This window comes from Lynx rufus, unplaced genomic scaffold (assembly GCF_022079265.1).
Source record: "Lynx rufus isolate CCGP_SWC_20201006 ecotype Redwood Valley unplaced genomic scaffold, mLynRuf1.p SCAF_7, whole genome shotgun sequence".
Lineage (NCBI taxonomy): Eukaryota > Metazoa > Chordata > Mammalia > Carnivora > Felidae > Lynx > Lynx rufus.
The window spans coordinates 86,136,698-86,153,239 of record NW_025814889.1 but is presented as its reverse complement, the minus strand read 5'-3'; the positions used below and the strand labels follow the sequence as shown (position 1 = coordinate 86,153,239).

At 36.0% G+C, this 16,542-nt stretch overlaps 1 pseudogene; it reads left to right on the top strand.

Moving 5' to 3' along the window:
* The first annotated feature begins 516 nt into the window (after nt 1-516).
* LOC124501947 (ethanolamine-phosphate phospho-lyase-like) overlaps nt 517-16,542 on the top strand; it is a 44,006-nt pseudogene continuing 27,980 nt past the window's right edge.

Here is a 16,542-nt window from a genome sequence, read left to right as displayed (position 1 = left end):
GTCAGATGCTTAACTGAGTGAGCCACCCAGGCACCCCATGAGAAAACTCTGCTTTTAAAGGGCTTACCTGATTGAGTCAATTCCACCTGGATAGATGGATAATCTCTTTTATGTTAAGCTTAACTGAGTTGAGATTTTTATTACATCTGTAAAATCCTTTCACAGCAGTACCTACATTAGTGTTTGATTAAATAACCAACAGACAAATCTTCGGAAGAGGGTATCTGCCTTAGAATCTGCTTATCAGGGCACCTGGTTTGCTCAGTCAGTTAAGCTTTCTGACTCTTGATTTCAGCTCAGGTCACGATCTCTCAGTTCGTGAGATCAAGCCTCATGTTGGGCTCTGTGCTGATAGCATGGAGCCTGCTTGGGATTCTTTCTCTCCCTCTCTTTCTCTGCACCTCGCTGGCTTGTGTGTGTGCTCTCTCTCTCTCTCTCACTCACTCGAATAAACATTACAAAAAAGAATCTGCCTACCAAAGCAGGGGATACCAACTTTAAAAAGAAGTCAGTGACATGCATATTGTGTCAGATGATGGTAAGAGCTATAGGAAAAAAAAAAAGCATTTAAGGTATAAGAAATGATCATGTGGAAAAGTATTGTAAACTCACATTCTACAGTCTGAAACATAATACATACTTAGGAATACCTGGGCTTTTGGAGGTGTCAGGCTAAAAAGAACATTGAGAATTTCCCTGGAGTTTAAAGCAGAATGTAGTGGGATAATGCTGAGTATATCAGAGAGGAAGATGGAGGGGGAGATCATAGCAGGAGCATTTCGTGTTTGGTAACTCCACTCAACTCCTATCAGTGCTTGTTCATAGATCAAGGGAGGAAGGGCACCTTATAAAAAAATATAAACTGGAGCACCTGGGTGGCTCAGTTGGTTGAGCATCAGAATCTTGATTTTGGCGCAGGTCATGATCTCACTGTTTGCGGGATCAAGACTCACATCTGGCTTCATACTAACAACATGGAGCCTGTTTGGAATTCTCTCTCTCCCTCTCTCTGTGCTGCTCCCCAGCTCAAGTGTGCTCTCTCTCTTAAAATAAATAAACTTAAAAAATAACTAAAAAATGGGGCGCCTGGGTGGCGCAGTCGGTTAAGCGTCCGACTTCAGCCAGGTCACGATCTCGCGGTCTGGGAGTTCGAGCCCCGCGTCAGGCTCTGGGCTGATGGCTCAGAGCCTGGAGCCTGTTTCCGATTCTGTGTCTCCCTCTCTCTCTGTCCCTCCCCCGTTCATGCTCTGTCTCTCTCTGTCCCAAAAATAAATAAACGTTGAAAAAAAAAATTAAAAAAAAATAACTAAAAAATAACTAAGCTGTACCATTTTAAGAGAAGTACAAATAAAAGCTGTACCTATTCTCAATTGCATCCACAAATCTGAATGTGGTGTTTATTACTCCAATGCATGTTCTTATCCTGGACCTTGAAACAGAAACCATATTTCCAAAACTGTAAGAGGGCTCACGAAACAGATAAACTGTATACCAGCGTGACATGCTAGATAAATGATCTGAGCATAAACCTTTCAGCATCAGTTTATTTAGACACACTCAGTCCATGCTAAAACAAAGACCATCCACCCTGATAATAACTCTACAGTGACATATACTTAAAAGGTACGACTACCCATCTTCCAGTAGCTATGTATTTTACAAAATCCATTCAGTCCCTGTGAATATCACCCTGTGACTTATTTCAGCATTCAAAATGCTATCAACAACCTGCCCTGACTCCCCATTTTGAGAGTCCTCATGGTTCCTCCTAGTTTGCATTTTTCTTTGATGTAGCAAGCTAATTAACCTAACACTAGCTTATTCCAGATGGCCTCAGGCTGCTGAAGCTTGGCAAGTAGAATATCTGGCCAAGTCCCCCACTGATTCTGACAGGAAGCTCAGCCCTATAATGGTGTGCACATCTGAGATATTTGAGTCTCCCTCTACTGAGGGCCACCTTGTCCATGAGTATGAAGTTTTTTTTTTTTTTTTTTTTAACGTTTATTTATTTTTGAGACAGAGAGAGAGCATGAACGGGGGAGGGTCAGAGAGAGGGAGACACAGAATCTGAAACAGGCTCCAGGCTCTGAGCTGTCAGCACAGAGCCGGACGCGGGGCTCGAACTCACGGACCGTGAAATCATGACCTGAGCCGAAGCCGGCCGCTTAACCGACTGAGCCACCCAGGCACCCCTGAAGTTACATTTTTAATCTGAGCTCCAACAATTTCACAGAGTTCTCAGTATTAGGTTTTCTTCTCTGTCCTGAGAAAAGTCCATACTTCTTGGTCATTGGACAAATTTGTATACATTTTCCCTTGTATGGACCTTCCACAACATTCATGTGCCACTAAACATCATCTTTACTTATCTATTATGTTTAAGGCTTTATGTCTCCTAACAAGGTTCAACAAATGTCTTTCTGTAAAAGGACAGAAAGTGAATATTTTAGGCTCGGTGGACCAGACAGTCTTTGCTGCAACTACTCCAATCTGTGCTGCAGCATGAAAACAACCACAGATGACATGTAATAAATGCATGAGGTTGTGTTCCAATAAAACTTTATTTTATATAAATAGATATCGGTCTGGATTTAGCATGCTCACTGCAAGTTGCTGACCCCTACATTACAAGTTGAAGTTCAGGGGCACCTGGGTGGCTCAGTCAGTTAAGCGTCAGACTCTTGGTGTCAGCTCAGGTCATGATCTCATGGTTCATGGATCCTGCTTGGGATTCTCTCTCTCTCCTTCTCTCAAAATAAATAAGTAAACTTAAAAAAAGTTCAAGTTCAAAGGGCAGGAGACTGAATTCAGAAAAACTGGCCTTTCAAGTGGATTAGAAGCTGACAGTTTCAAAATCTCATGTTACCCTAGTGCATCACACTAACGTCCTTTAGACAAATGTTACATCAATTTACCTTTCTGACACCTTATAAAGACATTCCTCAGTACTGTCCTTATGTTCTTGAAAATATTTTACTTAATTCCCTCTGCCAGGGCTAGAGGCTTCTTCAAGCTATTAGTCTTTGGCCAGGTTCTGAAGTCATGTGGTTTCACAACTATATCCTTGTTGACTATTACAGTTATCATGGAGTTTCTTAAATCTGTGTTCTTTCCAGACTAAAACCCTACTTTATCTATGTTTCATGTTACAATCCTAGCTAATATGCAAATCTCTCTAACTGGCATAGTTTTACTGAGGGCAATTTAGAATTGCAGTGACAGAGGAACAAATTTTTTTCATTTGAGAGGCTCCATAAAACAAGCATTCAATGAATCAGATTTTAAGGTTTCTTACAACCTGTTGGAGCTCAAATTTGAACTGATACATTCTTTAGGTTTATATAAATTTAAAACAAAAAATAAAGAAAAAATTTAAATGTTTAACTTTCTATGCTTTAAATATTTTCTTTCCAAATATAGCTTTTTTTTTCCTCTCCAAAACAGCTCCATGAAAAGCTAGATAGTAAATTTCTGTTCTGTAAAAAGCATTCTAAACTTCAGTGAGTTAAGCTAATAGCCTTAATCTTGGTTAGATATAAGAAGAAAAGTGTGACACTCAGAACTTACAAACATAATTTAAAGAGTCTTTTAAAAATACGATTTGTGAATACAGGGATTCATAATGTGTGCAAACAAAAGTTAATTTAATATTTCTGATAAGTAGAAGGCTCTTTTTAAAAATTAGCATTACTAATAGGAGTTTTAAAACAACTCTGTATATCTTCTTCCTAATTGTAAATAATGTAAATGATATTCTGCTTTGTATAAGACTAATAATTGTAAGAGTTCTATGTATATTTTAGATACTAACCCCTTAGCAGCTATATGATTCATAAATATTTTTTCCCATTCTGTAGGATGTCTTTTCATTTTGTTGGTCATTTCTTTTGTTATGCAGAAGCTTTTCAGTTTGATGCAGTCCTACTTGTTTAGTCTTGCTTTTGTTGTTTATGCTTTTGCTGTCATATCTGTGAAATCCTTGGCAAGACGAGTCAAGGACCTTTTTCCTTTTGTCTTCTTCTATGAGTTTTATGGTTTCAGGTCTTACCTGTAAGTCTTTAATCCATTTTGAGATAAATTTTGGGAGTGGTGTAAGATATGGCCCAGTCTCATTCTTTTGCATATCAATATCCACTTTTCCCAACACCATTTATCGACTAGACTCAATTTTTTCCCACTATTGTCAAATAGTAGTCAAAGATCAGTTGACCATGTATGCACGGATTCTTTCTGGGTTCTTAATTCTACTCTGTTGGTCTATGTCTTTTTTATGTCAATACCATACTTTTTTTGATTCCTATAACTTTGTAACAGTTTCAAATCAGGAAGTGTGATGCCTCCATCTTTGCTATTCTTTCCCGGGACTGCTTTCACTAGTAGGGACCTTTTGTGCTACCATACACATTTTAGAACTTTTTTCTACTTCTGTAAAAATATCATTACACTCAGTGGCAAAAAAAACAAACAAACAGATAACTTGATTTAAAAATAGGCAAAGGACCAGAAGAGACATGTTTCCTAAGATAATCAAATGCCCAATAGATACGTGAAAAGGTGCTCAACATCATTAATCAACAAAACAAAACAAAACAAAAAACAAAAAAAAATGCAAATCAAAACCATAATATCACCTCACACCTATTAGAATAGCTATTATCAAAAAGATAAGAGATGTCAAGTGCTGGTAAGGATGTGGAGAACAGAGAACACTTGTAAGGAGTTGGTTGGAATGCAAACCGGTGCAGCTACTGTGTAAAACAGTATAGAGATTCCTCAAAAAATGAAAAATAGAATTGCCATGCGGTCTAGCAACCCAACTTTTGGATATGTACCTCAAAGACAATAAATCATTATTTTGAAGACATGTCTGCACTCCCATATTTACTGCAGCATTATTTACAATAGCCAAGACATGGAAACAACCTAAGTGTCATCAGTGCAAAAATGGATAAGGAAAATGTGACACACACACACACACACACACACACACACACACACGTACGTATATAATGAAATACTATTCAGCCATAAAAAGAAGGATAATAGAAGGATGTCAGAAGGATTTCTGATAAAATAAGTCAGAAAGAGAAGATAAATTATTTCATTTATATGTGTAATCTAAATCAACAGATCTCCTAGAGAGAACAGATTGGTGGTTATCAGAGGCAGGAGTGGCAGACAAAGTTTTCAAGGGTACAAATGTCCAGTTATAAGATGAATAAATTCTTGGGATTTAATGTACATGGTGACTACAGTTAACAACACTGTATTTTATATTCAAAAGTTGCTAAGAGAGTATATATTAAAAACTAAAAACAGAATGTAAAAAAGACAATTATCTTATAATTTGAATTATAAATTTCAATATTTACTTTACATATGAATCAAAATATATTGTTTCTAAAATTTGGGTCATGTTACATACCTGTTCATTTTGAAGAAATGTAAAAAAAAATGTATGTTAGGTATCAGGGTATATAGGCAGAGGAATGGATATTCAATGGTTTATCCAGGAAAAGAAGAGATTAAAAGAGAATATTTTCTTTTAAAGGGAGACAGTGTGGTTGTTTCAAAATATAATAGAAAATAGTGAAATATATTTGAAGACATACAAGAAGTGCAAAAGGTACGAATGAAATGAATTTTCATGTGCCTGGGTTTATGGTAAGTGAAAATAATGAGACAGAAGCAATGAAATGTACTTAAAATTTAACAAAATTGGCTAGATATGATAGGCTTATTCACAAGGGATAAAAAAATGCTTGTGACTCCTTTACTATAACTTGTTCAATGTATGATTGCAAACAAACAAAAAAAAGAAGTAGAATTCTAGTTTTTTCCTTGTTAAATATAATTTTTATGTGTCCAAAAAACAGTTTCTTTTATCACAAATATATTTTTAATTCTCTGTACTTTTTGACACATTTGTAATTATCTTTTTTTTTTAATTTCAGGAGTAGAATTTAGTGATTCATCTCTTATATATAACACCCAGTGCTCATCCCAATAAGTGACCTTCTTAATGCCCATCACCCATTTAGCCCATTCCAACCAACACACCTCCCGCAACCCTATTTTTTCTCTGTATTCAAGAGTATCTTATGGTTTGCCTCACTCTCTGTTTTTATCTTTTTTTTCCTTCCCTTCCCCTATGTTCATCTGTTTTGTTTCTTAAATTCCACATGAGTGAGTGAAGTCATATGATGTAAATTACCTTTGATAACTATTATTGAATTTTGTAAAAGTTAGAAGTTCCTAATATAGTCACTTACTGCAAAGTGTATACATACACCTGTGTGTTTGTGGAGTGTATATGTGCATGTGTGTGTTTGTGTGTATTTAAAAATATTATGTGTAACTATTTCTTACCTATTGAATATTGTACCTTATGTTTGGATACCTGTGGCTTATGTTATTTATTTTTATTTTGACAATATTTTGATTTTTACCTTTCTCAAATTTAGGTCCCAAATTCAAAATAATAAAACTTATCTTCTATACCTAAAATAGCTGTATTTCCTAAATGGCCCTTGTTTTTTTTAAATATAATTTATTGTCAAATTGGTTTCCATACAACACCCAGTGCTCATCCCAACAAGTGTAAATGGCCATTGTTAATGAAAAGCTATGCTACTTGTTTTATTAAAGGATGGGAAATTAGAATAATTAAGTTTATCTGGCATGCTCTAAATTTTAATTAAAAATTAAGCTGAGGCTTTCGACAAGCTGAGAAACACTTCTGGAGCTTCCAAATGCATGGCTAAGACTTTGTTCTGGACATCATCACAATGAGAAAACCAACAGGCAATGGCTACCCAATGGAATGAATGGTAGCAACCAAAGAAATTGCAGAAACCATCAGCAGCTCTGGACCACAGTATTTCAATACTGTGTGGAAGAAATCCAACATCCTGTGCTGTTGATTTGGTCATCCTGGATGTAATTATAAGTGAAGACCATCAAGGAAATGTCACAAGAGTAGGGAATTATCTTACTGAGTTACTGAAGGCTAAACACACTTTCATTGGCAATATCAGCGGTGTTACCCTTTTCATTAAAATTGACTTAGTTAAGGACCATAAGAAAAGGAGTCCTGCCATAGCCAAAAGTCGACACACTGTCTACAAGATGAAAGAAAAACAAGTGGTTCCCACTGCTGATGGACCTCATAGATATGCTTGAAACCACCTACGTACTTGATTGAAGAAGATCCAAAGTTTATGGTGGATCAACCTGATGGAATTTTAACAGGTTTAGGATAAGCCATGGGAGCCAAAAATGAAAGTGTGATCTTTGAGAATACACCATGCATGACAAAGATACCTAATGAAACACATTCAGAATTGTTCAGTGATGGCACCACTGACTCTATAGAAAATCCCAGAAGGAAGAGAAATGGATAGTGCATGTGGGGCCCCTGGGTGGCTCAGTTGGTTAAGTGTCCCACTCTTGGTTTCAGCTCAGAACACGATCTCACGGTTTTGTAAGTTTGAGGCCCACATCGGGCTCTGTGCTGGCAGCATGGAGCCTGCTTGGGATTCTCTCTGTCTCCATCTCTCTCTACCCCTACCCCACTCATGCTGTCTGTGTCTCTCTCAAAAATAAATAAACTTTAACAAAAAAGAAAGAAATGGATTGTGCACAGATAAATATTCACTACTTAGTAAGAAGGTTAAATCACAAAAGATTATCATTTTAAAGCAAGATAAATGTGCAGAGATACAACAAATAAGTGGATCTGTCTCTTCCATTCATAGCTCTACTGTAGCCTTCAAAAGTAAATTTTAATTCTATTTTGATTTGTAAATAAAAAATTAAGTAACAAGAATAAATCAAGTGATGATCAAACCATGGTAAGAGTATTGGTACAACCTCTAGCCTGTTAATTTTTTGACTTGAGATTTCTGAAGTACTTAATTTATTCTACAAACGTAAGCCTCAAATTTAATACTAAGTTGGCAGCCTGACTTCTCATGTTATAATGTTTGAAATTACAGAGCAAAGTACAATAGGTACCTTAATTTGGGAGACTTGGGCGTCTTACAATCTGAATTCTGTAATGGTTTAATGTACGTAAGTATAGTCATAGACCGTAATAAAAGATGATATAAACAAGAAAATAATATGAGTCTTTTTGGTTCCTTAATTTAGGACAAATAAACAAACAAAACAAAAAGCACCTCAGTCTCTTATTTTTTTAATCATCTACTACTTATCAGTAGTTGGCAAAACTAGACATAGTATCCATTAAGTCATATGCAGATAAGGCACACTATTCACATAATCATTCAAGTATAAAACTGGCATTATGGTAAACGCTTTAAAATATAAATATCTATAGTATCAGAAGACTATGTAATTAGTGATACTTATTTTGGGGAAAAAAAGACATTTGACTTATTTGGGGGAGGTGTGTTCAGGGAACTTTGAGGAAAAAGCATTTGAACTGGTATGTCCAGAGAGCAGAAAGTGTTCCAGGTAAGAGAACAGCACTTATAGAGGCCAGGTACTGGGAGGAAATCTGGCCTGTTCAAATACTTAGAGCTTAGAAAACAAGCTTAGAAAGTAAGAGTGTTTGATCTAGAGATGTGGGTAAAGACAGACGTAGGGTTGAGATTATGTTACAAACTATTTCTTTTCACCAAAACAACAAAAGAACATTCAAGGATTTTAAGCAGGGGTGTTTTTAACAAAAAACAAAACAACAGCAAAATTGGATAATATATGCTGTGCTTTACTGTATGCCAGGGATTGTCTCAAGGGTTTCCTATCTCATTGAGGAAGCACTGATAAGCTCAGATTAGTTCATCAAAACTCTAAGAGACTAAGAAATTTTGTTTGAGTCAATATTTGTATGTGCAACTTACTTGTGATGACCACTTTTAAAAAAATAGCAGTGTGTTCCTAGTTCTTAGAGTTTCTCATTCAGTAAGAGACCCAGGAATTTGAATTTTAATAAGCATGGTCCATAATCCTGACAGACTGTCCATGGACCACGGTTGGATAAACACCTACTGTGTAACACTTCTTATTTCACACACATACCAATGATCTGATCCCCTGCGAAAGGTCACAGAGTATATAGAGTCTGATTTTTCACTACCAAATTCCTATATCCAGCCTTCAAGGATTGGCACATACAGAAGATAACAGTTTATAGATCTTCAAAAAACCAAGCACATCAAACTGAAACAATGTAACTATAATCTTAGCAAATATTATGCAAGAAAATCAAGATGATAAACAAATTTCATTAACTGGTAACCTCACCAATTACAAGATATTTCTATTAGAAGTATTGAACTTACTGAACTTTTCCTAAGACAGAAAAATTCATCTAAGTGCTGAACACAATTAGAAGAGTGGTTTCCTGACATGGGGTGGGGTGTGGGTTGGGAATGATAAGGACATGGTGTGAGCAAACTTTTACAGGCGATGAAATGTGAATCTTGAGAACTGTTTTAGTTATACCATTATACACATTTGAACTCATTGAACTTATACTCAGGATCTATATGCTTCACTATATCTAAGTTATACCTTAATGAAATAAATCAATCAATAGAAATATAAGTATCTGTGACATAATGCCCTATTTCATGCCCCATTCTTACAATACCTCTCAACTTCAGTCAGTTGTCCTGGCATTTTCTTTTCCTATGATCTTCCTGTGAAGAGGTCCTTGGGTACATAGCAGTTCTAGAAACACTCTGCCTTTATCCACTCTACACAAACTTGTCCATGTTACAACAACACATCATTTCAACTTACATGTTTTGACTGAGAGCAACTAACAAAACAACATTAAAATGTTGAGAGGTTGAAACAAATTTTCATGCATTCTTTCACTGAGCTTATATTTAACAACTCTGTGAGAAGTGGAAAAAGATACAATGACAGTTCAGCAGTAAAAGGGCTAGGCCAAGAATGAACAGTGCCACTGTGAGTGAATATAGTTGACAGTGACAAAAATGGAATTTTTGACAATTTCTGCTGTTTTTGAGGTAGAGAATAAATAATGTGCATATAAATTCACTTTCCCCCAGAAAAACTTCAAGTCACCTTTATTATAGAATTCAGTCTCAGGACCAACAAGGTACTATAAAGCACAAACTGAGTCACTGATGGAACACATACTCAGTATAAAGAAAAACACAAATGATGATCAAACTATATCCAATTAACTATTGAGAGATCAACTTTTCATTCTAATCCTTGACTTTTAGAAATTTTCACTTTTCCATTTATTAAGTGTAAGATAGGAACAGAGTATGTATTATTTATTTAAAAGTCACATAAAGTGCAAGATAATGTAAAAAACCTAAAAACTATAAAGTTATAGAATAAAAACTGTAAGAAACTCAAATAATTCAGTTTCAAATCCTTTTTTTTTAATTAGTATTGGAAGAAAAACAGTATGTTCATTTTTAAACGTCCCAACTAAACAAAATGGGGCAGGTAACAACACACACAAAAACATACTCAAGTCCATTAACTTTGTTCAGGTTTTACTTCCTCATAATCAGTAGTGACTACCTAAGTCCAGTGGCTCCAAATAATGGCAATCAATAGTTACGTCCTTTGAAATTAAAGCTACAATGATTTATTAATCTTTTATTTATTCTTGAAGAATAAAAATCCATTTTGATGAAAAATAACTTAAGTCTCTGAAGAAAGGAGTATGTCTGGCATCTGGATATATAAATGAATAAGCATACCATAACAGGATTTCTGAGGTTTGCTTATGGATGACATAACTTATATGTTGATTATCAGATGCCAAGACAAAGACTGAAAATATAAAAACAAAGTCTCAACATGCTTATATAAAGTTATATAAATAACTTCTATAAAGTTATTGTAATAACACATTTCAAATGACAAGCAAATATGATACCTATCACAGAAGAGAAACACATCAAAAGATGAATGAAAAGGGGCATTAATAAACCAAAATGTAACTCTATTTAAAACAAAACAAAACAAAACAAAATAGGGGCACCTCGGTGCTCAGTCAGTTAAGCAACTCATTCTTGATCTCAGCTCAGGTCTTGATCTCAGGGTTGTGAGTTCAAGCCCCATGTTTGGCTCCATGCTGAGCTTGAAGCCTACTTAAAAAACAAAAACAAACAAACAAAAAACTAGGGGCAGCTGGGTGGCTCAGTAGTTTGAGTGACCAACCCTTGATTTCAGATCAGGTCATGATCTCACGGTCGTGGGATCGAGCCCCACGTCAGGCTCAGCACTGACAGTGCAGAACCTGCTTGGGACTCTCCCCCTCTCTCTCGGCACTTCCCCATGCTTACTTTCTCTCAAAATACCTAAAATAAAACCATTAAAAAAACATTGGTACAGGGAAACTATAAAGATAAATTGGTGAGAACAACTTTACAAACATTAAATTTGAAGTAACATAGTCCATATTAATGGACTATAATGGACATGAAGAGAATAAGGAGTACACATACATAATAATAAAAAGAAAAATAATATATAAGAAGAAACCTTGAGTACGTGCATTATGATCACACACAAAAAAATTTAAACCAGAAAGGGTAAATAAAGAAGAATCACTGAAATAGTTTCCTCCTTACAATTTACAAAGAACTTCCGATGATACTTTATCAAATTTCCTAACTAAAACAGCTAAAAAAGTAATCTGTGGTATTACACTTATTTTTCTCTCTTTCAATATGCCTTGGATATTTCAGATAGAGTTTATCCGAATCCCATACTTCACAAAAATATTCTTACTTCACAAAAATATCCTTACTTCACATGAGCTAAGTGGTCACGTGACTCATGAGGCTGCTTCTCTATAGAAGTAGGATGAACGTCCACCTAAAATGAGGTTAGGGGGCGCCTGGGTGGCGCAGTCGGTTAAGCGTCCGACTTCAGCCAGGTCACGATCTCGCGGTCCGGGAGTTCGAACCCCGCGTCAGGCTCTGGGCTGATGGCTCAGAGCCTGGAGCCTGTTTCCGAGTCTGTGTCTCCCTCTCTCTCTGCCCCTCCCCCGTTCATGCTCTGTCTCTCTCTGTCCCAAAAATAAATCAACGTTGAAAAAAAAAATTAAAAAAAAATAAATAAATAAAAAATAAATAAATAAAATGAGGTTAGGATGCCCAGACCGTTGATGCCCCATTTGTACCAATAGACTATGAAAGTTTTTTGTTGTTGTTGTTGCTATTGTTTTTTCTCACATGAAAAATCTTTCTGGGAAGAGAAAGGCAGACTTAATAAGTTGTTCTTAAAATTATTTAAGAAAATAGAGGAAGAATATTGGTTTTCTGCTTTTATAGTCAGTAGGGAGCAGACCCAGGGTGAGCATTCCTGTACAAGTTTTGAACTTGGCATGCCCTGCTATCAATGAAGGGAGTAGCAAGGGGGCTTTCTTATCAGCTTGTTCAGATGTGGGGCAGAAAGGGAACAGGGAGGGGTAAGGACTTAAAAGCTGCCAGTAGTCAAACATCAAAAATGGAATCATGGAATCGGACTATCACAGTAACAACAACAGTAAATTTTTATGCATAATTAACATTTCTCAGGTCCTATGATAAAATCTTCACCTCCACTTCCTCACCTGAATATACCTGGAGAACAATGGGTGCTATTATTTTAAGTGTTAATTTCTTTGTATTAAGGCAGCCCATGATAATAATATCAACTAACATTTTCTGAGCATTTGGTATGTACTCAGGTATTATTTGAAGCTGCTTATAGGGATTTTCTCATTAAATCAACAACAAATCTATAAGGGAAATAGTTCATAATCCTCATTCTACAAATGGTGATGCTGAAGCACTGAGTGGTTAAGTAGTAGGATGCGGATTAGAATTAAAGAACACAGACAGTCCTGCTCCAGAAAACAAGCTCCTAACTACAACGTTATGTTGTTTCTTGGCAGGCTTTTCAACTTCTAGATGTCTTTCTCTTTGGAGGTCATACAAACCAGGTTTGTTTCACTCATGGTTACCCTGTATCTGGTTAGCATTACAGTTCACGCCTCACCTTTATGTCAGCCTCCTAACTTCTAACCTCAAGGACAGGTTGAATGTGACTGTTCCCTGACTATTCCCAGGAGAAATACAGTCCCACTAAAAATGATTAAAAAGTTAAACTCCTGTATAATAAACCTAAGGAATATAAAGCTATGATAAAGCAATGAAAGGAAATGTCTTGTCACTCAAAAATGAAAAACCATTCTAAAGGTCAGAGTATTTTATTTCTTTGCTCTAATTCAGGGAGTTGAATTTCTGGTACATCCTCAAAACATAGATTTTTAACAGGTAATAGAAAGGGAGTAGTACATATCCCTTTTTTTCCTGACAATGAATAAGCAGTCAGAAAAGGTAATTAGCACCCAGCTCCCACACTCCGTCCCTGTCCTTAGCACATTATGCTTAAAAATGACTGTCCAATAAAAGATACGTTCCCGGCTATCATTTCATATACCAGCAAAAAGTTAAGTGTAAGTATATACGTATCTCCTAGGTGGAACATTTATTTTTGTCTCCTCCTTTACATGTTTACCCCAACTATATGTATGAATAGTCTTAATTTAGCAGTCATCATTTTTCAGGAAAACTTAGGAGAGTTTTTCTTCTCCCTTATGCCTTTAAGTCCTTAGATCAATGCATATACCTCCCTACCTCCCCCTTCCCCCTTTCCTTCCTCCCTTCTTTTTTCTTTTCCTTCTCTTTCTCCTTATCCTTTTTTCCCCTCTCCTTCCTCTTCTCTCCCTCTTCTTTCCTTCTTTTTTTTTTATTTCCCTTGAGGAAAAAAAATTTTTTCAAGTAAAAAATTTTGCCAACAACTCTAATATATTTAATCAAGTTACATTTCTATTAATTAGTGGGGGTCCTGGAGCCTTCGGCATGTTCCTGTTCCTTGTGCATCACACCAGGTCCTTTGACTCCATAGTAATAATGTGAAAATCACTATTCTAGATGATTGCCAAAAGCAGTCACTAGACAATCTACATAAATATCCTGATCAGAGACTTAAGCATCTCTGAGGCACTCATATTTTGGTGTCTAGGGTTTTAATAATCCAGTAGAAAAATAAGTCATTTTTCTTAAATATGTCTTTTAAATGGCTTTTCTGCTTGCTTCACAAAGTTGTCATGAGGATCAACCTGTAGAATATTAGGGGAGATGCCTTAGAAGTTAATCAATTCAATTCTCCACCTGATGATTGGATTCCATGTGCACACCGTTTTAGATGCAGGTCGTATCAGTTTGAAAAGTTCTGTTTTTGGTAAAATTATTCTTTACATTATCAAGACTTCTTTGAAAATATTTAATAAACTGCAAAGGACTCTACAAATACAAGATATTATTACTCTATTGTGCCAGGTAACACAGTAGCTACAAAGATTGACAAGAGATAATTCCTGGGTCTAGAAGCTTATGATCTGGGGAAAGGAAGAATACGAACATGCAAATAACTAAAGAGAAAACAGAATTTCATATGTGCCATAAAAGAATAAAATATTTAATTCTGAGTACTCAAAGAGATATTTCAAATCCAGTTGAGAAAATCAGGAATGACCTTTTTTTTTTTTTTTCCAACGTTTATTTATTTTTGGGACAGAGAGAGACAGAGCATGAACGGGGGAGGGGCAGAGAGAGAGGGAGACACAGAATCGGAAACAGGCTCCAGGCTCTGAGCCATCAGCCCAGAGCCTTACGCGGGGCTCGAACTCACGCACCGCGAGGTCGTGACCTGGCTGAAGTCGGAGGCTTAACCGACTGCGCCACCCAGGCGCCCCAGGAATGACCTTTTAAAAGTAAGGTGGGCATTATTTGGTATGTAGGGTTCTTTTAGAAAATGAAATGCAAGGCATTATTTCAGTCAGGTTATGGAGATGAGGAATAGTAAGATCTTTGAATAATAATAGGTCCTATGTCCAAATTAAAGCATATTGAGAAATCAGATGTAAGGTACTGAATGTAAGGCAGCATTAACAATGTTCAGTGCAGATCTAATACCACAGGCATTATAGAAAAATAAAGATGGGTTCAAATCCCAGCTTAGCTAATTACTATGTAACATGGACGAAGAATCTACCACTACTTTTTTCTTCTAAAAACAGGGAATAGGCTACAACTAACTCGCTGGGGAACTAAGGAATTAGCATGAGCAAACTGTTAGTTATTACTGTCAACTTTATGATTAACAATGGCATGAATTATTGTTAACAATATTCTGGTTTTGAGATGAAAGTTTAGTGAAATAACAGGTTTTATTTTTTTCTGTTCAATTTTGTCTATATAACTAATGTTAATTTTACTGTTCAAGGTTCAAAAACAATAGCAGCTAATTCCTCTTTAAATTTGTCTGAGAAGCATTTATTAGAATAAAGATGACAGTTTTAACTCAATATCTGTCAAACCAAATCATTACTGTAATAACCTTATAAATACTTATAACCTAACTTTCATGTATACTTTGAGTAATATCCTCAAGAGTGAAAATTAATTTATTGACAATATTGTTTTTCCATTTATAATAAATGTACAGCTTTTTAAAGCCACATGCAATGGCAACATTCATCAGGGAGTAGCATGAGGCCTACAGTCGCAAGTGGCAGTCTTGCAATTCATATAAGACTATATATTTATTCTACAAAAATATACTGAGTATACAGAATGGACCACGTGTTATGTTAAGTCCTGGAAGCTGAGAGATAAAGGCACTCTTTATCCCTGAAGATCTCAGAAAAAATAAACTGGAAGTAATGATAAAGGCTTTAATAGTAATATTAATGTGAGATGTGGATGGACATAAACAGCTACAATTAACTTCCCTAGGTTAGATAACAACTCATGTTTATTTGCACTGTATAACAAGGATGTACTTTTCAGATGAGATGACAATTATATTGAGCCTTATAAAAACTTTACTTCGACTTAGAATAAGGAGCTAAAATATATGCAGATTATATTAGTAACTGCTCTCACCTCCTACCCTCTACCATTTTTTCCTGACCCAATGAAGGTAAATCAATGAGGCAAAATATGCTCTTATGTTTATGAAAGTCCCTGTTTGAAACTGAAATGCAATTGCAATGACCCTTTCTACAGAAATGCTGGTTACCTTTATTCAAGTTTAAGACAATCTTAAAAACAGTTGTACCACTGGCTCTGATTTCGACTCAACTATTAGGAATTATTTACTATGGGCAGTATTGATTAATGTGAGGAATTCAAAGCTGAGTCAACCATAGTCCATGGTTCACAGTATGATTTATAGGCATGTCCACAACAAGATAACTAGAAAGAACACAACATTCTACAATAAAGACAAAGATGTCCTGTGGTATATTTAGAGATAGAGGATGGTTTATTCCAAATGAGGATCCTGGAGAAATTTTCACCGAAGAGTAGACATTGAAACAGAATGAGTTGAGATAGGCTATGCACATAGCAAGAACGAGGGCAGAAATACTAAAATCATGGGGCACCTGGGTGGCTCAGTCATTAAGTGTCCTACTTTGGCTCACGTCATGATCTCACAATTCATGGGTTTGAGCCCTGCATC